The following is a 26,963-nucleotide window of genomic DNA, read 5'->3' as shown; positions in this document are numbered from 1 at the left end:
CACAACCCCCCAACCCAACCAACACAGCCCACCCACCCAACTACCTACATACCAACAAGCCGGCCTGCCTGCCTGCCTGCCTTCCTATCCTTCCAACGACCCACCTACCTAAACCAACCCTCCCACTCACCAAACCCAACCTAAATACCTACCCACATACCTACCTACCTACCTATATACCTACCCACCCACCCACCCACCTGTTTGCCCACCTTCCAACCTGCTTACCTGCCTACCTACCTACCTACCTGCCTACATACCTAACTACCTACCTACCTACCTACCTACCTACAAATCTACCTACCTACCTATTTAACTACTAACCCACTCACCCACCCACCCACTTGCCCACCTACCTACCTACCTACCTACAAACATACCTACCTACCTATTTACCTACCCACCCACTCACCCACCCACCCAATCCTATCCTATCGACTCTCCACTTGCCTATCCACTCTCTCACCCACCCATCCCACCAAACCCAACCATCACAGCCCACACACCCACCTACCAAACTACCTACAAACCTGCCTGCCTGGCTGATTGCCTGCCTTCGCATCAATCCAACCACCCACCTACCTAACGCTCCCACTCACCAAACCCAACCTACCTACCTACCTACCTACCTACCAACCTACCTACCTAAAGCCACCCCCCAACAGGCCTGCCTGCCTGCCAGCCTGCCTACCCAACTACCTAAACCCACCCACCAAACTCCACACACCCACCTACCTACTCTTTGCCAACCTAACAACCGACCTACCTACCTACCTTCCAACCTACCTACAAACCTACCTACCTACCTACCTACCAATTTACCTATCCACCCACCCACTACCCACCCACCAGACTACCTATCCACCCAACCACCCACCTTACTAAGCTCTCCCACACACCCAAACCGCTCAATCCAACGAACACAGCCCACCCACCCACCAACCTAACTACCTACCAGCCTGTCTGCCTGCCTGCCTGCCTACCCATCCAACCACCCACCTACCTACCCACCCACCTGCCCACCTTCCCACCCACCAACCCTCCCACTCACCAAACCCACCTACCTACATACCGAACTACATATTTACCTACCAACCTACCTACCTACCTACCTACATACCTACCTACATACTGAAAGGGGGTTTATTGGCTGGTAGATGCAGACGGTCGCAGAGGTCCAGAACCACAGAGAGCGAGAGAGCCGACGAACGGTCACACCCAAAGCCGCGCAGACCGAGCTTCTTCTTCGTTCGCACGTGCGGCTGGTTGTCTGCTAGCAACATGGCGATGACCGATGGCACATAGCCATTACAAGGGATTGTCCACAGTTCCTAATTATTGCAGCGCACTTTACCTCATTACAACTACCCCCTGGGGAATTAAGCGCCATCCTGGCGTGTCACGGGGCACACGACACTAGGGGATCATAATACAGCTTCAAACGCTGAACATGAAGTCTCCTTCCCGCGGCGACGGAGGTCTGTGGAAGGTGTCATGGGCTCTATGACGTAGTTCACCGGTGACGTCCGTTCGAGGACAAGGTAGGGTCCGTGAAACCGAGAAAGAAACTTGCTACACAATCCTGGTGTGGTAGAGGGAATCCACAGCCACACCAGAGATCCCGGAGAGTAGGTTGGGTGGGATGTTGTGTCGTCGTGCCGAGATTTTTGATGTAACTGATCTTCAGTCGTAAATGACCTTGCAAGCTGGCGGCATTCCTCTGCGTACTTGGCAGTTTCAGAAGCTGGGGAGCACTCGGAGCGATCTGGTCGGTAGGGGAGAACCATATCGAGGGTACATGACGGCTCGCGACCATACAGGAGGAAAAAGGGCGAGAAACCTGTTGTGGCCTGAATGGCTGTATTGTATGCATAGGTCACGTAGGGCAGCACGTGGTCCCAGTCGTCGTGATCCGCTGAGATGTACATCGACAGCCTGTCGCCGAGGGTGCGGTTGAAGCGCTCAGTGAGGCTGTTTGTCTGCGGATGGTACGCTGTACTTGTTCGATGGACAACACGGCACTCAGCGAGGAGGGCACGAATGACGTCTGACAGAAACACACGTCCCCTGTCACTGAGGAGCTAACGAGGCGCCCCATGCCGCAGAATGAAGCGCAATATGATGAAAGAGGCGACGTCTCGTGCTGTGGCGGCAGGCAGAGCCGCAGTTTCGGCATAGTGCGTCAGGTGATCGACGGCGACGATAACCCATCGATTGCCGGAGACTGTGTTGGGCAAAGGTCCGTACAGGTCTATAGCAACACAGTCAAATGGTTTCTCCGGGCAGGGAAGCGGCTGCAGTGGACCCACCGAGCTGGAAGGCGAAGACTTGCGACGCTGGCAGGTAGTGCATGACTTAACGTACTTGCGCACAAAGGTGTACATGCCGCGCCAGCAATAGCGGAGACGGACACAGTGGTACGTTTTTAGCAAGCCAGCGTGGGCACACGTTGGGTCGGCATGAAGCGATGCGCAAATGTCGGTGCGAAGGTGCCGAGGAATTACGAGCAGCCACTTCCGCCCTTCGTTGAGGTAATTCCACCGGTAGAGCAACCCGTCACGAAGCATGAAATGCATAGCTTGTCTACGCAGTGCCCGAGGTTGTTCAGTACGGGAGACGTCCGAGAGCAAGGAGATGAGCGAAGCAATCCATAGGTCCTTGCGTTGTTCAGAGGGCATGTCAGTCAAAGAGAGAGGGGACACAACAGCCTCGTCAGGCAGGATGCAGGCATTCTCTGGTGACACTGGAGAACGGGATAAGGCATCAGCGTCGGAATTTTTGCGGCCAGACCGATATATGACACGTATGTCGTACTCTTGTAGCCGTAAAGCCCAGCGAGCTAGCCGTCCAGACGGATCTTTTAGTGTGGACAACCAGCATAGCGCATGATGGTCTGTGACGACGTCGAAAGGGCGGCCGTACAAGTAAGGTCGGAACTTATCTAGTGCCCAAACTATGGCCAAACACTCTTTTTTCGTGACGGAGTAGTTTGCCTCAGCCTTTGTAAGGGTACGGCTAGCGTAGGCGACAACGTACTCGTCAAACCCCGATTTTCGCTGAGCAAGCGAAAATCGGGCTTTGATGAGTACGTTGTCGAGAACGTACTCGTCGTTGTCGAGAACGCCGCTGGCATCAGTGTGAACCTCAGTGGGGGGGTTCGGGTCGAAATGCCGCAGGATAGGTGGCGAAGTAAGAAGCTTCCGCAATGTCGCGAACGCGTTTTCACAAGCAGGGGACCACGAAGTGAGGTCTTTAGAGGTACCGGACAGAAGCTGCGTCAATGGTGCAACGATGGTCGCAAAGTTGCGGACGAAGCGCCTGAAGTAAGAACACAGCCCGAGGAAGCTCCTGAGGGCCTTCATAGATGTCGGCTTCGGGAACTCCGCAACTGCCTTCAGCTTAGACGTGTCGGGTAGAACTCCATCCTTCGAAACGACGTGGCCCAAAATAGTGAGCTTCCGAGCGGCGAAGCGACATTTCTTAAGGTTGAGCTGCAGCTTTGCGTCGGCAAGACAAGTTAAAACTTGTTGTAATCGGCGTAGGTGTGTCTCAAAATCCGGAGAAAAAACGACGATGTCATCAAGGTAGCACAGGCATGCTTTCCATTTTAGTTTGCGCAAAATGCTGTCCATCATGCGCTGGAAAGTGGCAGGCGCATTACAAAGGCCGAACGGCCTCACATTAAACTCATACAGGCAGTCAGGGGTTATGAAAGCCGTCTTTGCGCGATCAGCCTCGGCCATAGGTACCTGCCAGTACCCGGAGCGCAAGTCGAGCGACGAGAAATATTCGGCACCCTGCAGACAGTCGAGGGCGTCATCAATACGCGGGAGAGGGTAGACATCCTTTCTAGTTATCTCACTGAGGCGCCAATAGTCGACGCAAAAGCGTATCGAATCGTCCTTCTTGGTCACAAGGACTGCGGGAGACGCCCAGGGACTGTTGGAGGGCTTAACGACGCCTCGCTCAAGCATCTCGTCCACGTTTTCATCAATAGTACGTCGTTCTTTGTGGGAAACGCGATAAGGTCGTTGTAGCGGCGGGTGTGAGCCAGTGTCAATTGTGTGTTCGACTGTTGATGTTTGACTTAGCGGAGCTTTCAAGCAGTCAAAAGACAAGCGAAACCGATGTAGGAGGGCCAGCAGTTGATCTCGTTGTGTGGGCGTGAGATCTCCATCGATAGCCTGATTGAAAACGTCGGATGGTAAAACCTCTGCTTAGGATGTAGCACTCAATTCTGCGACATGAGTGATAATTGGAGTATCGTCAGGAACATCGATGACAGCACTTGGCTCGACAGGCTCAATCCACCCGATAGTCTCGCCCTGTAGCAGCAAAATTTCATCCGAAGACCAGTTACTAACAATCATGGGGCTCGTACCAGCATGGGTCGTCAACAGAGCGGTCGGCAGCGGAAGACGTCTCCGTCGGATGAAGAGGTCGGATGGCGTAAAAAGCACGGTTGTGTCAGCAGTGCACGCACAGCACAGGGGCAGGGAAACCGAGCAGTGCGGCGAAATTTTGGCATCTTCGCTGACGACCAATTTAGCAGCAGTTGCCTCATTATGGTGCGCGTCGCAATCTGGTGCAAATTCAACTTCCGCACGCGCGCAATTGATGACGGCGTGGTGACGAGCGAGAAAATCCCAACCCAATATGAGGTCATGGGAACAAGTAGGAAGCACGATGAACTCTACAATGTACAAAACATCCTGGATCGTCACTCGCGCCGTGCACGCTGCAGACGCATGAACGTGCTGTGCGTTTGCAGTACGTAGCGCAAAGCCATCCAACCGCGTCGTCACTTTTCTAAGGACGCGGCAAAGGTCGGCATGAATAACTGAAACGGCAGCGCCCGTGTCGACTAACGCCAATGCACGTCGATCTTCCACAAATACGTCTATAACATTTGAGGGCGAAAAATGAGGCCTTGGACAGTTCGCTGGTAACGCAGTTCTTGCCTCCTGAACTGCGTCAACTAGTTTTCCTCTTCAGTAACGGTTGGCCGGCGGCGCATGGGAGAAAGAGACCGACGACTAGGGGAGGACGAGCGACGGGTAGCGAAAGTGCGAGAGTCAGAAGGTGCAGCGGAGAAGTTGGACCTGTAGGAGACTTCGCGTGGCGATTGGCTGCGAGGGCCATAAGTAGGGGCTCCGATATCGTCGTTGGTGGGCGTCAGGCGTCGGCGGCAGTATCGGGCGACATGTCCGGCACAGCGGCAATTGAAACAGATGGGACGGTTGTCCCACGTTTGCCAGGCACTGCTGGATTGCGGCGGAGGCTGAGACAAGGGCGGTGGCCTCATCGGTACAGGGTGTTGGTAAGACATGGGGACCCGCTGAGGGGGGACACCCACGGCGTCAGCGTACGTGACGAACGGTACCGGAGCCCTTGCGACGCTTTCGGCATACGGCAGCGGGGTGGTAACGCTCAAGTTATGACGAGGAGGCGCAGTGGGAGTCGGCGAAATGGCGTCAGCAACTTGCTCTTGAATTACACTGCGGAGTGTTGGCGCCAAATTAGACGAAGGCTCCGGGGTGTATGGCAGCAGGGAGAGCTGACGGGCAACTTCTTCCCGCACTATCTGCTTGATCTGCAACAGCAGAGAAGAGTTGTCAGGGTCACGGACCAAGCTCGCTATGGCTTCGTCTTGAACAGAGGTGCGTCGTGTGCTCACTCGCTGTCGACGAAGCTCGTCGTAACTCTGGCAAAGGTTCACCAGTTCAGCAATGGAGCCTGGGCCTCTCGCCAAGAGCATCTGGAAGGCACCATCGTCGATGCCTTTCATGACTTGCTTGATTTTCTCAGGGTCTGTCATAGATGAATTCAGACGCTTGCAGAGGTCCAAAACATCCTCGATGTAGCTCGTCAACGTCTCGCCGGTCTTCTGGACGCGGCCCTGCAAGCGCTGTTCGGCGAGCAGTTTCCGCACAGCGGGACGGCCAAAAGCAGCAATTCATTCCGTCTTGAAGGCCGGCCACGCGGTTATGCCGGATTCATGGTTGTTGAACCACACTTCGGCGAGACCAGTGAAAGAGAAGCTGACGTTATTGAGTTTCATGGCGTCGTCCCATCTGTTATGCGTACTAACACGTTCGAAGGACGCCAACCAGTCCTCAACGTCTTGCTCCTCATTGCCGTTGAACTTGGCAGGTTCACGTTCACGGAAAGCGCCGGCGCAGATGATAGCTGGGCCCGGAGGCACAAGAGGCGTGTCGTTACCGGCAGGCATGGCCGTTGGTATAGTGCGGCTGCGTAGTTCCAGGGCTTGGTGAGGGACGCCGACCGACGCGGACCGACGCGATACTTGAGCCTTGAGGGGATTGCTTCAAGAACCCAGACGGGCGTAGCTGAAGAACCGCAACCTCCACCAAAATGAAAGGGGGTTTATTGGCTGGTAGATGCAGACCGTCGCAGAGATCCAGAACCACAGAGAGCGAGAGAGCCGACGAACGGTCACACCCAAAGCCGCGCAGACCGAGCTTCTTCTTCGTTCGCACGAGCGGCTGGTTGTCTGCTAGCAACATGGCGATGACCGATGGCACATAGCCATTACAAGGGATTGTCCACAGCTCCTAATTATTGCAGCGCGCTTTACTTCATTACCATACCTACCTAAATACCTTCCTACCTACCTATATACCTACACACCCACCCACCCGGCTGCATGCATGCCTGCCTACCTACCTACCCACCTACCTACATACCTACCTACCTACCTACCTACCTACCCACCTAATTACCTTCCTACCTACCCACCGACGTACCTACCTGCCTGCGTGCGTGCCTGCCTACGAACCTATCTTCATACCTATCTACTTACCTACATACATACCTACCTACCTTCCTACCTGCCTGCATGCCACCCTACCTACCTACCTATCTACCTAGTTAGCTTCCTACCTACCGACCTAAGTACCTACCTGCCTGCCTGCCTGCCTGCTTGCCTGCCTACCTACCTATCTTCATACCTACCTACTTACCTACATACCTACCAACCTACCTACTTACCTACCTTCTTATTTATTTATCCACCCACCCCCTCCCCCACACGCATGCCTGCCTATCCACCCAACCACTCACCTAACTAAACTCTCCCACCCTCCCAACCCACCAAACCCAAGCAACAGATCCCACCCACCTACCTACACACCTACCTACATACCTACCTACCTACCTGTGTACCTACCCACCCGCCTGTTTAACCACCTCCCTGCCTACGTGCCTACCTACCTACCTAACTACCTACCTACCTCTCTGCCTGCCTAAGTGCCTATCTGCCGGCCTGCCCCCTGCCTGCCTGCGTACCTACCTACCTACCTACCTACCTCCCTGCCTACCTATCTCCCTACCTACCCACCTACCTACCTACCTACCAACCTACATACCTACCTACTTACCTAGCTACCTACCAAATAAACCAACCTCCCTACCAACCAACCTACCTACATACCTAGCTAGCCACCTACCTTTCTACCTACCTACTTCCTGCCTACCTACCTACCTCCTACCTAAACCCACCCACCCGCCGCCTGCCTCGCTGCCAGCCTGCCTACCCAGCCAACCACCCACCTCCCTAAATCCACCCACCCAACTCTACACACCCACCTACCTACTCCCTACGTACCTACCTACCTACCTACCTACCTACCCACCTACCTACCTGCCTACTTGTCCACCTACATACCTACCTACCTCCCTACCTACGTACCTACCTACCCACCTAATAACCTTTCTACCTAACCACCTACGGACCTACCGGCCTGCCTGCCTGCCTGCGTGCCTGCCTACCTACCTATCTTCATACCTACCTACTTACCTACATACCTACCTACCTACCTACCTTCCTACCTGCCTGCATGCCACCCTACCTACCTACCTACCTCCCTACCTACCTAATTACCTTCCTACCTACCAACCTAAGTACCTGCCTGCCTGCCTGCCTGCTTGCCTCCCTACCTACCTATCTTCATACCTACCTACTTACCTACATACCTACCCACCTACCTACTTACCTACCTACTTATTTTTTTATCCACCCACCCTCTCCCCCACACGCCTGCCTGCCTATCCACCCAACCACTCACCTAACTAAACTCTCCCACCCTCCCAACCCACCAAACCCAAGCAACATACCCCACCCACCCACCTACGTAACTACCTACCAACGTGCCTGCCTGTCTGCCTACCCATTCAACCACCCACCTACCTACCTACATACCTACCTACCTACCTGTTTACCTACCCACCCGCCTGTTTACCTGCCTCCCTGCCTACGTACCTACCTACCTACCTACCTACGTACCCACCTCCCTGCCTGCCTACCTGCCTACCTGCCTGCCTGCCTCCGGCCTGCCTGCCTACCTACCTACCTACCTACCTCCCTACCTACCTATCTCCCTACCTACCCACCTACCTACCCACCTACCTACTTAACTACATACCTACCAACCTACATGCCTACCTACTTACCTTGCTACCAACCTACCTACCAACCTCCCTACCAACCAACCTACCTACATACCTAGCTAGCCACCTACCTTTCTACCTGCCTACTTCCTACCTACCTACCTACCTCCTACCTAAACCCACCCACCCGCCGCCTGCCTCCCTGCCATCCTGCCTACCCAGCCATCACCCACCTACCTAAATCCACCTACCCAACTCTACACACCCACCTACCTACTCCCTACGTACCTACCTACCTACCTACCCACCCACCTACCTACCTGCCTACCTACCTACCTACCTACCTCATACGTACCTACCTATATACTTACCTACTTACCTAACTACCTACCTACATACCTACCTACCTACCTTCCTACCTATCTCCAACCTACCTACCTACATACCTTCCTACTTACACACCTACCTACCTACCTACCTAAACTCACCCACCCACCGCCTGCCTGCCTGCCTACCGAGCCAACCACCCACCTACCTACCTAAATCCACGTACCCAACTCTACACACCCATCTACCTTCTCCCTACATACCTACCTACCTACCTACCCACCTACCTACCTACCTACCTATGTACGTACCTACCTACCTACCTACCTACCCACCTACCTACCTATGTACGTACCTACCTACCTACCTACCTACCCACCTACCTACCTGCCTACCTACCTACCTACCTACCTACCTACCTACCTACCTACCTACCTACCTACCTATCTACCTACCTACCTACCTACCTACCTACCTACCTACCTACCTACCCACCTACCTACCTACCAACCTATCGAATCTACCAACCTACCTACCGAACTACCTACCTACCTCATACATACCTACCTATATACTTACCTACTTACCTAACTACCTACCTACCTACCTAACTACCTACCTACCTACCTACCTTCCTACCTATCTCCAACCTACCTACCTACATACCTTCCTACTTACCTACCTACCTACCTACCTACCTAAGCTCACCCACCCACCGCCTGCCTGCCTGCCTACCGAGCCAACCACCCACCTACCTACCTAAATCCACCTACCCAACTCTACACACCCACCTACCTTCTCCTACATACCTACCAACCTACCTACCTACCTACCTAACTACCTACCTACCTACCAACCTACCTACCTACCTATTTGACTACCCACCCACCCGCTCGCCTGGCTATCCACCCAAACACCCACATAAATAAACACTCCCACCCATGCAACCCCCCAACCCAACCAACACAGCCCACCCACCCAACTACCTACATACCAACAAGCCGGCCTGCCTGCCTGCCTTCCTACCCATCCAACGACCCACCTACCTAAACCAACCCTCCCACTCACCAAACCCAACCTACATACCTACCCGCATACCTACCTACCTACCTATATACCTACCCACCCACCCACCCACCTGTTTGCCCACCTTCCAACCTACTTACTTGCCTACCTACCTACGTACCTGCCCACCTACCTAACTACCTACATACCTACCTACCTACCTTCCTACCTACCTACCTACCTACCTACCTACCAACCTACCTACCTACCTACCTATCTACCTACCTACAAACCTACCTACCTATTTATCTATCCACCCACCCACTCATCCACCCGCCCGCTTGCCTATCCACGCAATCAGCCACCTAACTAAACTCTCCCACCCATCCAACCCACCCAACCCTAAACAACACAGCGCACCCACCCACCTACGTAACTACCTACCAACCTGCCTGCCTGTCTGCCTACCCATCCAACCACCCACCCACCCACCTACCCACCCACCCAAAACCCTCCCACTCACCAAACCTACCCTACATACCTACCTACACACCTAACTACCTATTTACATTCCAACCTACCTACCTACCTGCCTACCTACCTGCCTGCCTGCTGGCTGCCTGCCTGGCTGTCAGACTGCCTACCTACCTATCTGCCTACCTACGTTCCTACCTACGTACCTACCTACGTATTCACCAACCCATCCACAAACCTACCCACCCACTTATCTAACTACCCACCTGCTTACCCACCTACCTACCTATCTACCTACATACCTACCTACCTACCTACCTAAATTCCTACCTACCTACCTACCTACATACCTACCCACATACCTACCTACCTACCTATTTACATACCCCCACCTACCCACCCGACTGTTTGCCCACCTGCAAACCTAACTACGTGCCTACCTACCTACCTACCTACCTACCTGCCTACCTACCTATTTACCTACCCACCCACTCACCCACCCACCCGCTTGCCTATCCACCCAACTACTCACCTAACTAAACTCTCTCACCCACCAAACCCACCAAACCCAACCATCACAGATACCCACCCACCCACCTACCAAACTACCTACCAACCTGCCTGCCTGGCTGATTGCCTGCCTACCCATCCATCCAACCAACCACCTACCTAACGCTCCCACTCAACAAACCCAACCTACCTACCTACCTACCTACATACCTACCTACCTAAACCCACCCCCCCGCCTGCCTGCCTGCCACCCTGCCTACCCACCTACCTAAACCCACCCACCAAACTCTACATACCATCATACCTACTCTTTGCCAACCTACCTACCAACCTACCAACCTACCGACCAACCTACCTACCTACCTACCTACCTACCTACCTACCTACCTACATACCTACCTGCCTACCTACCTACCTACCCACCTACCTATTTACCTACCTACCTACCTACCTACCTATCGACCTACCTGCTTCCTACCCACCTACCACCTACCTACATACCTACCTTCCTACATACCTAAATACCTACCTACCTACATACCTACCTACCTACCTACCTACCTACCTACCTACCTACCTACCAACCTACCTACCTACCTACCTACCTATCTGCCTACCTCCCTACCAACCAACCTACATAGCTACATACCTACCTGCCTACCTACCTACCTACCTACCTACCTACTTACGTACCTACCAACCTACCTACCTACCTACCTACCTACCTACCTACCTACCCACCTACCTATTTACCAACCAACCAACCAACCAACCTACCTACCTACCTACTAACCTACCTACCTACCAACCTACCTACCTACCTACCTACCTACATCCCTGCCTGCCTGCCTCCCAGTATCCCTGCTTACCTACCTACCCACTTACCTACCTGCCTACCTACCTACCAACCACACACCTACCTACGTGCTTCCTACCCACTTACCTACCTACCTACCTAACTACCCACCGACCTGCCTACCTACCTACCTACGTACCTACCTACCTACCTACCTATCTATCTACCTACCTACCTACCTACCCACCTACCTACCAACATCCCTGCCTGCCTACCTTCCTGCCTGCCTCCAAGCCTCCCTGCCTGCCTGCCTACCTACCTACCCACCTGCCTACCTACCTACCTACCTACCTACCTACCTACCTACCTACCTACCTACCTACCTACCTACCTGCCAACCTACCTACCTATTTAACTACACACCCAGCCACTCACCCACCCGTCCGCCGGCCTATCCACCCAACCACCCACCTAAATAAACTCTCCCACCCATCCAAACCACCCAACCCAACCAACGCAGCCCGCCCCCCATCTTCTTACATACCAACCTGCCGGCCTACCTGCCTGCCTTCCTACCCATCCAACCACCCACCTAATAAACAAACCCTCCCACTCACCTAACCCAACCTACCTACCTTCCTACCTACCTACCTACCTACCTACCTAGCTCCCTACCTACCTACCTACCTACCTACCTACCTACCTACCTGCCTACATATCTAACTTCCTACCTACCTACCTACCTACCTACCCACCTACCTACCGACCTCCCCACCTACCTATCTACATACCGTCCTACTTACCTACCTACGTACCTTCCTACTTACCTACCTACCTACCCAACTACCCATCAACCTGCCTGCCTGCCTGCCTGCCTACCCATCCAATCCCCCATCCACCAACCCTCCCACTCACCAAACCTAACCTCCCTACCTACCTACCTACCTACCTACCTACCTACCATCCTACCTACCTTTTTACCTACCTACCTACCTAATTCCTGCCTCCTTACCGGCCTACCTACCTACGTACCTACCTACCTATCTACCTACCTACCTACCTACCTTTCTAACTACTTACCTACGAACCTACGTGCCTGCCTAACTGAAAACCTGCCTACCTACCTACCTGCCTGCCTGCCTGGCTCCCTGCCTGACCGACTGCCTACCTACCTACCTGCCTACCTATATTCCTAAATACGTACCTACCTACGTATTTACGAACGCACCCACCCACCTACCCACCCACTTACCTACCTACCCACCTACCTACCTACCAACCTACTACCTACCAACCTACCTACCTACCTACCTAGGTACCTACCTACCTATCTACCTACCTACCTGCCTGCCTTTTTACCCATACAACGACCCACGTACCTAAACAAACCCTCCCACTCACCAAAGCCAACCTACCTACCTAACTTCCTACCTACCTACCTACCTACCTACCTAGCTACCTACCTACCTACCTACCTACTTACCTACCTACCTACCTACCTTCCTACCTACCTACCCACCTACCTACCTACCTGCCTGCCTACCTGATTACTGCCTACCTACCTAACTCCCTGCCTGCCTGGCTGCCTGCCTGCCCGACTGCCTACCCAACTATCTGCCTACCTATCTTCCTACCTACGTACCTACCTGCGTATTTACCAACCCACCCACCTACCCACCCACTTACCTATCTACCCACCTACCTACCTACCTACGTACCTACTACCAACCTACCTACCTACCTAACTGCCTACCTAACTACTTCCTACCTACAGCCTACCAACGAACCTACCTACCCACCTAGCTACCCACCTACCTACCTACCTACTTACCTACCTACCTACCTAAACCCACCAACCCACCACCTGCCTGCCTGCCAGCCTGCCTACCCACCCAACCACCCACCTACCCACTCCCTGCAATCCTAACTACCGACCTTCCTTCCTACTTCCTACCAACCTAACTACCTACCCACCTACCTACCTACCTACCTACCTACCTACCTACATACCTACCTACCTACCTACCTATTTAGGTGGGTAGGTAGGTAGGTACGTAGGTACTTAGGTAGGCAAGTAGGTAGCTGGGTATGTAGGTGGGTAGATAAGTGGGTGGGTGGGTAGGTAGGTAGGTAGATGGGCAGGTAGGTAGGTAAGTAGGTACCCACACCCCCCTACCTAACGGCCTGACTGCCTGGCTGCCTGCCTGCCCGACTGCCTATCCACCTACCGGCCTAGCTATCTTCCTTCCTACGTACCTACCTGCGTATTTACCAACCCACCTACCTATTTAACTTCCTACCTTTGAGTAGGGAGTAGGAGTAGGAGGATCTATTCTGAGTACGTGGCTCCGCTGCAACGTCCGGGTCACCAATGTCACGACGGCGACAGAGAGACTTGCAGAGTTTACGACGGACATTCGGCATGTCAAGGGAGTTAACAACATTCCAGCCGACGCCCTTAGCCGTATTTCCGCCATACAGCGCTCTTGTTTTTGTTCTCAGGAGTTGGACCAAGCCCAAAGCGATGACGAGGAGCTCCGAACTCTACGTTCTTCAAACAGCTCCTCTCTGCACCTCGAGGACATTCCATGCCCCGATTCGGGAATCAGCATCGTTTGCGACATTGACCCGGTCTCAGGCCGCAGACGGCCGTACCTTCCTGCGTCTCTCAGGCGCATTGTCTTCAACTCTAATCACCGTCTCTCTCATCCTGGAGTTCGTGCCTCACGGCGTTTGATTGCCGAGAGATACGTCTGGCCGGGCATGAATACTGACGTACGCGCCTGGGCCCGTTCCTGCCTCGCCCGCCAACAATGCAAGGTCTCTCGGCATACCACATCGCCTCTGGCTACTTTCTCACTACCGGACTCAAGATTCTCCACAATTCACGTGACCTTGTTGGCCCACTACCACCATCTAAGGGCTGCCGCTACATCTTGACAGTGATCGACCGTTTTACCCGCTGGCGGGAGGCTTCTCCAATCGACGATATTACGGCTGAGACTGTTGCTTCCACGCTTATGTCGACGTGGATCGCCCGTTTTGGCGTGCCGTCGGAGATTATCACTGACCGTGGCCGCCAATTTGAGTCCATACTCTTTCGCCGCTTGACATGTCTACTCGGTGCTACTCACCTAAAAACAACGGCCTATCATCCTCAAGCCAACGGCATGGTCGAGAGGTTTCATCGTCAGCTCAAGGCCTCGCTGATGGCTCACGAATCACCTGAGCAGTGGGCAGTTCACCTTTCTCTTGTGCTGCTAGGATTACGCACTGTCATCAAAGATGATCTTGGTTGTGCCGCATCCCAAATGGTCTACGGCACGTCTTTGCGATTACCGGCAGACTTCCTGGTCCCTCCACAGCCTCAAGATAACCCTTCCTCTCCTGGCCCATCCTACGTAAAGGATTTAACCCGGTTTTTCAGCTATATCCGTCCCCAACCGCCACGGCCGTGTTCCACAAAACCCACTTTTATTCGCCCAAGTCTTTCTGTCAGCCAATACGTTTTCATCCGTGTCGACAGTCCCCGCCGGCCACTTCAACCACCCTACACCGGCCCTCATCTCGTCATTTCACGCGGCGAAAAGACGTTTACAGTTCGCGTTAACGGCCGCGACACTGTCGTTTCCATCGATCGCCTCAAGCCCGCTTTCACCGAGGCCGCACCGCCTGCCTTCGACACCACCATCCACCACTCCACCCTGAACACCACCACTCTCCCCTCCGTTCGCAACCCCACCCGTGAACATCCCAGCGCAAAGACTGTCCGTTTTGCCGGCACTCCGTCTGAAGAGGGGAAGGGGGGGGGGCGATGTGGCGCCGCCCCAGCAGCTTGCGTAGTCTGCTGCCGCAAACGGGCACGCTCTAGGAACGATGACGCTGGGGCTGAGAAACGAGTGGCGAGTGCTGACCATGACCACGCGCTTGCGGTGCGCGCTGGGCACGAGCCTGGAATAAAGCAGGGACCCCAGTTTGGGTCTACGGCGCTGTAGCGTGCAGACGTGTCTCTTCTCATCTCTCTGTCACCGTCGGGACACTACCTACCTACCTACCTACCTACCTACCTACCTACCTGCCTGCCTACCTACCTACCTACCTACCTACCTACCTACCTACCTACCTACCTACCTACCTACCTACCGGCCTACCTACCTATTTACCTACCTACCTACCTACCTACCTACCGGCCTACCTACCTATTTACCTACTCACCCACTTACTTACCTACCTACCTACCTACCTACCTCCCTATCTGCCAACCTACCGATCTACCGACCTACCTACCGAACTACCTACCTACCTCTTACGTACCTACCTATATATTACCTACTTACCTACCTACCTACCCGCCTACCTACCTATTTACCCACTCACCCACTTACTTACCTACCTACCTACCTACCAACCTACCTATCTACCGACTTACCTACCGAACTACCTACCTACCTCCAACCTACCTACCTACATACCTACCTACCTACATACCGTCCCACTTACCTACCAACCTACCTACCTTCTTACCTACCTACCTACCTAGCTACCTACCTAAACTCACCCACCCACTGCCTGCCTGCCTGCCAGCCTGCCTACCCAGCCAACCACCCACCTACCTACCTAAATCCACCCCCCCAACTCTACACACGCACCTACCTACTCCATACATACCTACGTACCTACCTACCCACCTACCTACCTACCCACCTACCTACCTACCTACAAACCTACCTGCTACCTATTTGACTACCCTCCCACCCGCTCGCCTGGCTATCCACCCAACCACCCACCTAAATACACACTCCCACCCACGCAACCCACCCAACCACACCAACACAGCCCACCCACCCACCTACCGACATACCAACAAGCCGGCCTGCCTGCCTGCCTGCCTTCCTACCCATCCAACAACCCACCTACATAAACGAGCCCTCCCACTCACCAAACCCAACCTACATACCTACCCATATACCTACCTACATATATGCCTACGCACCCACCCACCCACCCACCTGTTTGCCCACCTTCCAACCTGCTTACCTGCCTACCTACCTACCTACCTGCCTACGTACCTAACTAACTACCTACCTACCTACCTACCTACAAATCTACCTACCTACCTATTTAACTACTAACCCACTCACCCACCCAACCACTTGCCCAACTACCTACCTACCTACCTACCTACAAACATACCTACCTACCTATTTACCTACCCACCCACTCACCCACCCACCCAATCCTATTCTATAGACTCTCCACTTGCCTATCCACTCTCTCAAACCCAACCACCCACCTACCTACCCACCCACCTGCCCACCTTCCCACCCACCAACCCTCCCACTCACCAAACCCACCTACCTACATACCGAACTACATATTTACCTACCAACCTACCTACCTACCTTCCTACCTACCTACCTACCTACATACCTACCTACATACCTACCTAAATACCTTCCTACCTACCTATTTACCTACACACCCACCCACCCGGCTGCATGCATGCCTGCCTGCCTACCTACCTACCTACCTACCTACCTACCTACCTACCTACCTACCTACCCACCTAATTACCTTCCTACCTACCCACCGACGTACCTACCTGCCTGCGTGCGTGCCTGCCTACCAACCTATCTTCATACCTACCTACTTACCTACATACCTACCTACCTACCTTCCTACCTGCCTGCATGCCACCCTACCTACCTACCTATCTACCTACCTATCTGCCTAGTTAGCTTCCTACCTACGGACCTAAGTACCTACCTGCCTGCCTGCCTGCCTGCTTGCCTGCCTACCTACCTATCTTCATACCTACCTACTTACCTACATACCTACCAACCTACCTACTTACCTACCTTCTTATTTATTTATCCACCCACCCCCTCCCCCACACGCATGCCTGCCTATCCACCCAATCACTCACCTAACTAAACTCTCCCACCCTCCCCACCCACCAAACCCAAGCAACAGATCCAACCCACCTACCTACATACCTACCTACATACCTACCTACCTACCTGTGTACCTACCCACCCGCCTGTTTAGCCACCTCCCTGCCTACGTGCCTACCTACCTACCTAACTACCTACCTACCTCCCTGCCTGCCTAAGTGCCTATCTGCCTGCCTGCCCCTGCCTGCCTGCCTGCCTACCTACCTACCTACCTACCTACCTACCTACCTACCTACCTACCTACCTGCCTACCTACCTCCCTGCCTACCTATCTCCCTACCTACCCACCTACCTACCTACCTACATACCTACCAACCTACATACCTACCTACTTACCTAGCTACCTACAAACATACCAACCTCCCTACCAACCAACCTACCTACATACCTAGCTAGCCACCTACCTTTCTACCTACCTACTTCCTACCTACCTACCTACCTCCTACCTAAACCCACCCACCCGCCTCCTGCCTCCCTGCCAGCCTGCCTACCCAGCCAACCACCCACCTACCTAAATCCACCCACCCAACTCTACACACCCACCTACCTACTCCCTACGTTCCTACCTACCTACCTACCTACCTACCTACCTACCCACCTACCTACCTGCCTACCTGCCTACCTACATAGCAACCTACCTACCTACCGCATAAACCGAAATATAGGTCGAGATTTTTTTTCAAAAAAATCCGCACAAAAGTCACCCCTCGTCTTATATAGCGGTCATTAGCAGAATGTAAATCGTTGTCTATCAACAATGTGCAAGCGCAGTCCGTCGCCATCGCCATTCGTGTCGGCCCTTATCGACATTCGTGTCGGCACTATCAGGCCTTTATTTGATTTCGCTTTTCTCTAGTTTTTTGTCTTTTACTCGTTTATTATGCGTGCGCGCGTACATTTCTGTACGTCTCTGTTCGGAGATGAGTGGCGGCAGTCGACGCCAGTTTACCGCGGCGTTTAAAATGACGGCGATTGAGTCACCGAGCAGAATGGGAATATGGCGGTGCAACACCAGTTTGGCGTTTCGGAGAAAAGTGTGCGGTACTGGCGGAGCCAGAAAGCTAAGCTGTGCGCGTGCAACCCCCGAAATCGATCGTTCCGTGGACGTCAAGCGCTGCACCCCGAGTTGGAGAACAAACTGGCGGACTTCGTCCGGGAACTTCGTTTGGGAACTTCGTTTAGGAACTTCGCTCACGATCGATCCGGAGGCCATGCGCGGAGGGGCTCCGCGAACAGTACAATGAATGAATAGCCGGCGACAACAAAAAGACCTATACGGGCCGGTTGCGACCGTCTCAGGCTGGGTGTCCTCTGGGCAGTCGCTGTCCGACGACATGGTTACACGAGCGTTCAGGAAGTGCTCCATCAGCAACGCGCCTGATGGCATGCAAGATAACAGTGCGAAGCAGTCATCCTTGGACGACTCTGAGAGCTCGGACGAGTGACTTCGGGAGGCATAGTGAGTGGCAGTGACGGACGGGCGTCGAAAATAAATATAGACATTGTGAGTGCAATTCTGTGCCGAAATATTTTTTTGTCAGCTTTTCCCACCTCAAGGTAGGAGGTCGACCTACATACCGGGTCGACCTATATTCTGGTTTATACGGTACCTACCTGTCTAACTACCTTTTTACCTACTCACCCACTTACCTACCTACCTACCTACCAACCAACCAATCTACCGACCTACCTACCGAACTACCGACCTACCTCCTACGTACCTACCTACATACTTACCTACTTACCTAACTACTTACCTACCTACCTACCTACCTGCCTACCTACCTACCTACTTTCCTACCTACCTCCAACCTACCTACCTACATACCTTCCTACTTACCCACCTATCTACCTACCTAAACTCACCCACCCACCTACCAACCTAAATACACCCACCCAACTCTACACACCCACCTATTTTCTCCCTACATACCTACCTACCTACCTACCCACCAACCTACCTACCTACCTACCTACCTACCTATCTACCTAACTACCGACGTACCTACCTACCTACCTAACTACCTACATACCAACTTACCTACCTACCTATTTGACTACCCACCCACCCGCTCGCCTGGCTATCCACCCAACCACCCACATAAATAAACACTCCCGCCAACGCAACCCACCCAACCCAACCAACACAGCGCACCCACCCACCTACCTACATACCAACATGCCGGCCTGCCTGCCTGCCTGCCTGCCTTCCTACCCATCCAACGACCCACCTACCTAAACCAACCCTCCCACTCACCAAACCCAACCTACATACCTACCCACATACCTACCCACCTACCTAAATACCTACCCACCCACCCACCCACCTGTTTGCCCACCTTCCAACCTACTTACCTGCCTACTTACCTACCAACCTGCTTACCTACCTAACTACCTACCTACCTACCTACCTACCTATCTACCTACCTACAAACCTACCTACCAATTTAAATATCCACCCACCCACTAACATACCCGCCCGCTTGCCTATCCACCCAACTAGCCACCTATCTAAACTCTCCCAGCCATCCGACCCACCCAACCCTAACCAACACAGCCCACCCACCCACCTATGTAACTACCTACCAACCTGCCTGCCTGTCTGCCTACCCATCCAACCACCCACCTACCCACACACCAAAATCCCTCCCACTCACCAAACCTACGCTACCTACCTACCTACACACCTAACTACCTATTTACATACCAACCTACCTACCTACCTGCCTACCTACCTGCCTGCCTGCCTGGCTGCATGCCTGCCTGCCGGACTGCCTACCTACCTATCTGCCTACCTACCTTCGTACCTACGTACCTACCTACGTATTCACCAACCCACCCACAAACCTACCCACCCATTTTTCTACCTACCCACCTGCTTACCCACATACCTACCTATCTACCTACATACCTACCTACGTATCTACCTACATACCTACCTACCTACCTACCTACCTACCTACCTACCTACCTACCTACCTACATACCTAGCCATATACCTACCTACCTACATATTTACCTACCCCCCCCCACCCACCCGACTGTTTGCCTACCTGCAAACCTACCTACGTGCCTACCTACCTACCTACCTACCTACCTGCCTGCCTACCGGCCTGCCTCCCTACCTGCCTGCCTGCCTACCTACCTTCATACCTACCTACCTACCTACCTACCTACCTCCCTATTTACCTACCCACCCACTCCCCACCCACCCGCTTGCCTATCCACCCAACTACTCACGTAACTAAACTCTCTCACCCACCCAACCAACCAAACCCAACCATCACAGCCCACCCACCCACCTACCAAACTACCTACCAACCTGCCTGCCTGGCTGATTGCCTGCCTACCCATCCATCCAACCCCCCACCTACTTAACACTCCCACTCACAAAAACCAACCTACCTACCTACCTACCTACCTACCTACCAACCTACCTACATAAACCCACCCACCAACCGCCGGCCTGCCTGCCAGCCTGCCTACCCACCTACCTAAACCCACCCACCAAACTCCACACACCCACTTACCTACTCTTTGCCAACCTAACTACCGACCTACCTACCTACCTACCAACCTACCTACCTACCTACAAACCTACCTACCTACCTACCAATTTACCTATCCACCCACCCACTCACCCACCCGCCCGACTACCTATCAACCCAACCACCCACCTTACTAAGCTCTCCCACCCACCCAAACCACTGAATCCAACCAACACAGCCCACCCGCCCACCTACCTAACTACCTACCAGCCTGTCTGCCTGCACGCCTGCCTACCCATCCAACCACCCACCTACCTACCCACCCACCTGCCCACCCCCACCCACCAACCCTCCCACTCACCAAACCCACCTACCTGCACACCTAACTACCTATTTACCTACCAACCTACCTACCTTCCTTCCTACCTGCCCACATACCTACTTACATGCCTACATAAATACCTTCCTACCTACCTATTTACCTACTCACCCACCCACCCACCCACCCGGCTGCATGCATTCCTGCCTGCCTACTTACCCACCTACCTACCTACCTACCCATCTACCTACCTACCTACCTACCTACCTACCTACCTGCCCACCTAATTACCTTCCTATCTACCCACCTACGGACCAACCGGCCTGCCTGCCTGCGTGCCTGCATACCTACCTATCTTCATACCTACCTACATACCTACATAAATAACTTCCTACCTACCTATTTACCTACTCACCCACCCACCCACCCACCCGGCTTCATGCATACCTCTCTGCCTACTTACCCACCTACCTACCTACCTACCTACCCATCTACCTGTCTACCTACCTTCCTACCTACTTACCTACCCACCTAATTACCTTTCTACCTACCCACCTACGGACCTACCGGCCTGCCTGCCTGCGTGCCTGCCTACCTACCTATCTTCATACCTACCTACTTACCTACATACCTACCTACCTACCTTCCTACCTGCCTGCATGACACCCTACCTACCTACCTACCTAACTACCTACCTACCTAACTAATTACCTTCTACCTACCAACCTAAGTACCTGCCTGCCTGCCTGCCTGCCTACTTGCCTGCCTACCTACCTATCTTCATACCTACCTACTTAAATACATACCTACCCACCTACCTACTTACCCACCTACTTATTTATTTATCCACCCACACTCTCCCCCACACGCCTGCCTGGCTATTCACGCAACCACTCACCTAACTAAACTCTCCCACACTCCCAACCCACCAAACCCAAGCAACAGACCCCACCCACCCACCTACGTAACTACCTACCAACCTGCCTGCCTCTCTGCCTACCCATCCAACCACCCACCTACCTACCTAGATACCTACCTACATACCTACCTACCTACCTGTTTACCTACCCACCCGCCTGTTTACCCGCCTTCCTGCCTACGTACCTACCTACCTACCTAACTACCTACCTACCTCCTTGCCTGCCTACCTGCCTACCTGCCTGCCTGCCCCCGCGCTGCCTGCCTACCTACCTACATACCTACCTACCTACCTACCTCCCTACCTATCTCCCTACCTACCCACCTACCTACCCATCTACCTACTTACCTACATACCTACCAACCTACATACCTACCTACTTACCTTGCTACCTACCTACCTACCAACCTCCCTACCAACCAACCTACCTACATACCTAGCTAGCCACCTACCTTTCTACGTACCTACTTCCTACCTACCTACCTACCTCCTACCTAAACCCACCCACCCACCACCTGCCTCCCTGCCAGCCTGCCTACCCAGCCAACCACCCACCTACCTAAATCCACCTACCCAACTCTACACACCCACTTACCTACTCCCTACGTACCTACCTACCTACCTACCTACCTACCTACCCACCTACCTACCTGCCTACCTACCTACCTACCTACCTACCTACCTACCTACCTACCTACCTATCTACCTACCTACCTACCTACCTACCTACCTACCTACCTACCCACCTACCTACCTACCTACCTACCTACCCACCTACCTATGTACGTACCTACCTACCTACCTACCTACCTAACTACCTACCTACCTACCTACCAACCTACCTACCTACCTTTTTGACTACCCACCCACCCGCTCGCCTGGCTATCCACGCAAACACCCACATAAATAAACACCCCCACCCACGCAACCCCCCCCCAACCCAACCAACACAGCCCACCCACCCAACTACCTATATACCAACAAGCCGGCCTGCCTGCCTTCCTACCCATCCAACGACTCACCTACCTAAACCAACCCTCCCACTCACCAAACCCAACCTACATACCTACCCACATACCTACCTACCTACCTACCTATATACCTACCCACCTACCCACCCACCCACCTGTTTGCCCACCTTCCAACCTACTTACTTGCCTACCTACCTACCTACCTGCCTACCTACCTAACTACCTACATACCTACCTACCTACCTACCTACCTACCTACCTACCTTCCTACCTACCTACCTACCTACTTACCTATCTACCTACCTACAAACCTACCTACCTATTTATCTATCCACCCACCCACTCACCCACCCGCCTGCTTGCCTATCCACCCAATCAGCCACCTCACTAAACTCTCCCACCCATCCAACCCACCCACCCCTAAACAACACAGCGCACCCCCCCCCACCTACGTAACTACCTACCAACCTGCCTGCCTGTCTGCCTACCCATCCAACCACCCACCTACCCACCCACCTAAAACCCTCCCACTGACCAAATCTACGCTACCTACCTACCTACCTACCTAAATTCCTACCTACCTACCTACGTACATACCTACCCACATACCTACCTACCTACCTATTTACATACCATAACCCACCCCCCGACTGTTTGCCTACCTGCAAACCTACCTACGTGCCTACCTACCTACCTACCTACCTACCTGCCTACCTACCTATTTAACTACCCACCCACTCACCCACTGTTGAAGATCATCATCAGCGGATCTCCCGTACAAGGCACAATAGAAGTGAGGAAGAAGACGCCTTGTCTCGTGGAGCGTGCAACCATCATCATCTAGTCTTTTCTGCTATTCCTTTCTCATTAAACCTACGCTGTGGAAACGTCCTGCGGTCTCTCGTTACTAAAGATGGTGCCGTGACCAGGATACAACTCCCCGCAACCCAGAGAAGACAACCTGCCATCGCGCAGCAGTGAAGACAACGGCGGAGGAGCAGCGAAGCAGCCTGGAGGAGACGAGAAAAATCGCAGCAGGCCGAACACCCACGGAGCCAACGGATCCCCGAACGTAAGCGGAATTTCCACTTCGGAAAAGAAACATGAGCAAGGAAGTAGTCACGAAGAAGAGAAGGGCGTTGCGAACGCAAGTCACGCAGCTAATTAATGCGGCGGAGGCTCAAATGCAGCAACGAGCCGACAGAGAGCATCTGATTGCCACGCAAGCCCAGCTAAAGGCTATAGCATCAACCCTAACGAAGTGCAACGAGCAGATGGAAGGTTATTTAACGGATGAAGTGGAGGAAAGTGAATTCCAGAGAGTGATAGAATACGACTTGAAACTTGCAGCCATCGCTTCAAAGATCGAGAACTATTTAAAGGAGGCTACGGAAGGCATGCTGTCAGCTCAAGCGCAAGCACAGAGAATCGGATCGGCGAGTCATGCAACGCACGGTGCACAAGACTCCACGAAGCTTGTGAAGCTGCCGAAATTAGAAATGATTATGTTCAGTGGAAATTCCCTTGAATGGACTAAATTTTGGACGCAATATGAATCAGCGGTTCACTTGAGGCCTAATATGAGCAATGGACAGAAGTTCAACTACCTCATGTCGACGCTAACCGGCAAAGCAGCCGCAGCGATTGAAGGACTTGAGTTCTCGGCAGAAAGTAACTATGAACAAGCTATCAAGATTCTAAAGGAGACATTTGGGAGACCTGAGCAGTTGGTGGACCTGCACATGAAAGAGCTGTTACGACTCGACAAGGTACCATCAGTCTATCATACGGAAGCCCTGCGAAAGCTTTTCCAAAAGGTGCAGATACACACACTGGCACTACAGGCTCTCGGAGTGAACACAGAGTACTACGCCCCAATGTTGATGCCAGGACTTAAGAAGGCTATGCCAGCAGACCTTTTGATCCAGTACAAGACAAAGGAGGCATATGAAAACAGGTCGACGGCTAACAGCGAAGAAACGTCACCAATGGGAAAGAAAAGTGCCGACGCGCCTCAACGAATGATAGAATTTCTATGGGAACAGGTGTGCTTACGCGAGGAAGCTCAGCGGGAGCAGGATACAGCGAGTACGGGACCTAAACCAGAGAACAAAAAACTGTACAGCACGACCGCTACTTTCTACAGCTCTGCACACAAGGCCTGCTTGTTCTGCAAGCAAACTAACCACCTGACTGAAGACTGCACGCGAAGCCTACCTACGGAAGAGAAAAAGAAGCTGCTAACCGAAAACAGATCATGCTTCAGATGTACTCGACCAAATCATACGGCGAGGATTTGCAAAGCAAGTGTGTTTTGCAAGAGATGCAAAGGACGCCATGCAACATCAATATGCAAAAGAAAATACAACAAAAAGAGACAGGAATCAACCACAGTACAGCAAACAGCAACGTCCCTGATGCAACCAGTGGGGAACCCGACTAGAAAATGCGTGTTGCTGCCGACAGCAATAGCTTGGGTACAAGGAGACGCATCAGAAGCCATCTGTCGAGTACTGCTTGACAGTGGTAGTCAAAGGACATTCATTACAACATCTCTGGCGGAAAAGATCGGAGCAAAAACTCTAAAGCAAGAAAAACTAAGAATTGGTTCCTTTGGAGGGAACGAAAAATTTTAATGCATGGACGTCGTGAAGGTGATGGTAAAGAGTCGAGAAAAGGAGTCAGTTATAGCTGTCGAAGCCCTTAAAATAGGGAGCATCTCACACAGCCACCTCCCAGCACCCGACAGAAACATCAGAGACAAGATGCTGGAACTCAAGCTAAAATTGGCGGACGACAAATTTGAAACTAAGGAAGGTGGGACAACCGGACTTCTCATCGGTTCAGATTGCTACTGGGAATTCGTCACGGGAAAAATACGACATATCGAGAACCGACTGGTCGCAGCCGAGACCACACTTGGCTGGATAGTGCATGGACCAGTCAGCAACAGTAGGATCAGACTGAAAGAGGCACAGGCGGTGATGGTACTCGAGGTTGAGGCAAGTAACATCGAGTTGAAGACGGAGCTGGAAAGATTTGGGAGCTTAGAAGCAATCGGCGTCGAAGCAAGTAGCCAGATGGACAAAGGTAGCATGGTTTCCCAAGAGTTCGAAGAGCACGTGTTGAAAGAAAATGGACGCTTTAAGGTGAACGCGCCGTGGAAGGAAAACATCAACAGGAAAACCAGTAATGACACTGCAACGGAGAACCTCGTCCGGCTGAAAAACAGGTCAAACAAGAACGAAAAGATACGCGACGGAACAAACCAACGCAGTTGCGGGTTTGTGCAGGGGGAAGAAAACCCCGCAGTCATGCTCACACGCGGAATCAGCGCAAAGTCTCTAATTGAGTCAAAAACGCGGTGGCAGGGTCCGAGCTTCATCAAATCCGAAGAACAGCATCTGAGCACCGAAGACAACGTGAACATCAACACTGAGGGCGAGCGAGAGACGGTGCATTGCAACGAACTTTCAGCAGAGACAGCAGCAGCATCAATACTCAACATAGAAAGAGGTGGCTCTTACAACAGGCTGCTACGTGTGACAGCCTGGATGTTTCGTTTTATTGAAAATACAAAAGGGAGACGTATAAAAGGCGCACTGACAGCAGAGGAAATAACAAAGGCCGAAGTGTACTGGATTAAGGAAACTCAGAACTGTTTTAAGCCTTTACTAACCAACATAGGCAGCAGTCAGAATGGAGGTTTTCAGCTGAATGGAAAGGAAGTGTACTTGGACGACGCAGACATCATACGACACAAAGGGCGACTACAGTACAGCGCTTTAAAA

Source organism: Haemaphysalis longicornis, unplaced genomic scaffold, assembly GCF_048455015.1.
Source record: "Haemaphysalis longicornis isolate Haplotype H1 unplaced genomic scaffold, Haemaphysalis longicornis Haplotype H1 scaffold_15, whole genome shotgun sequence".
Lineage (NCBI taxonomy): Eukaryota > Metazoa > Arthropoda > Arachnida > Ixodida > Ixodidae > Haemaphysalis > Haemaphysalis longicornis.
The sequence above is the reverse complement of the archived record's forward strand: the minus strand, read 5'-3'. Positions refer to the sequence as shown.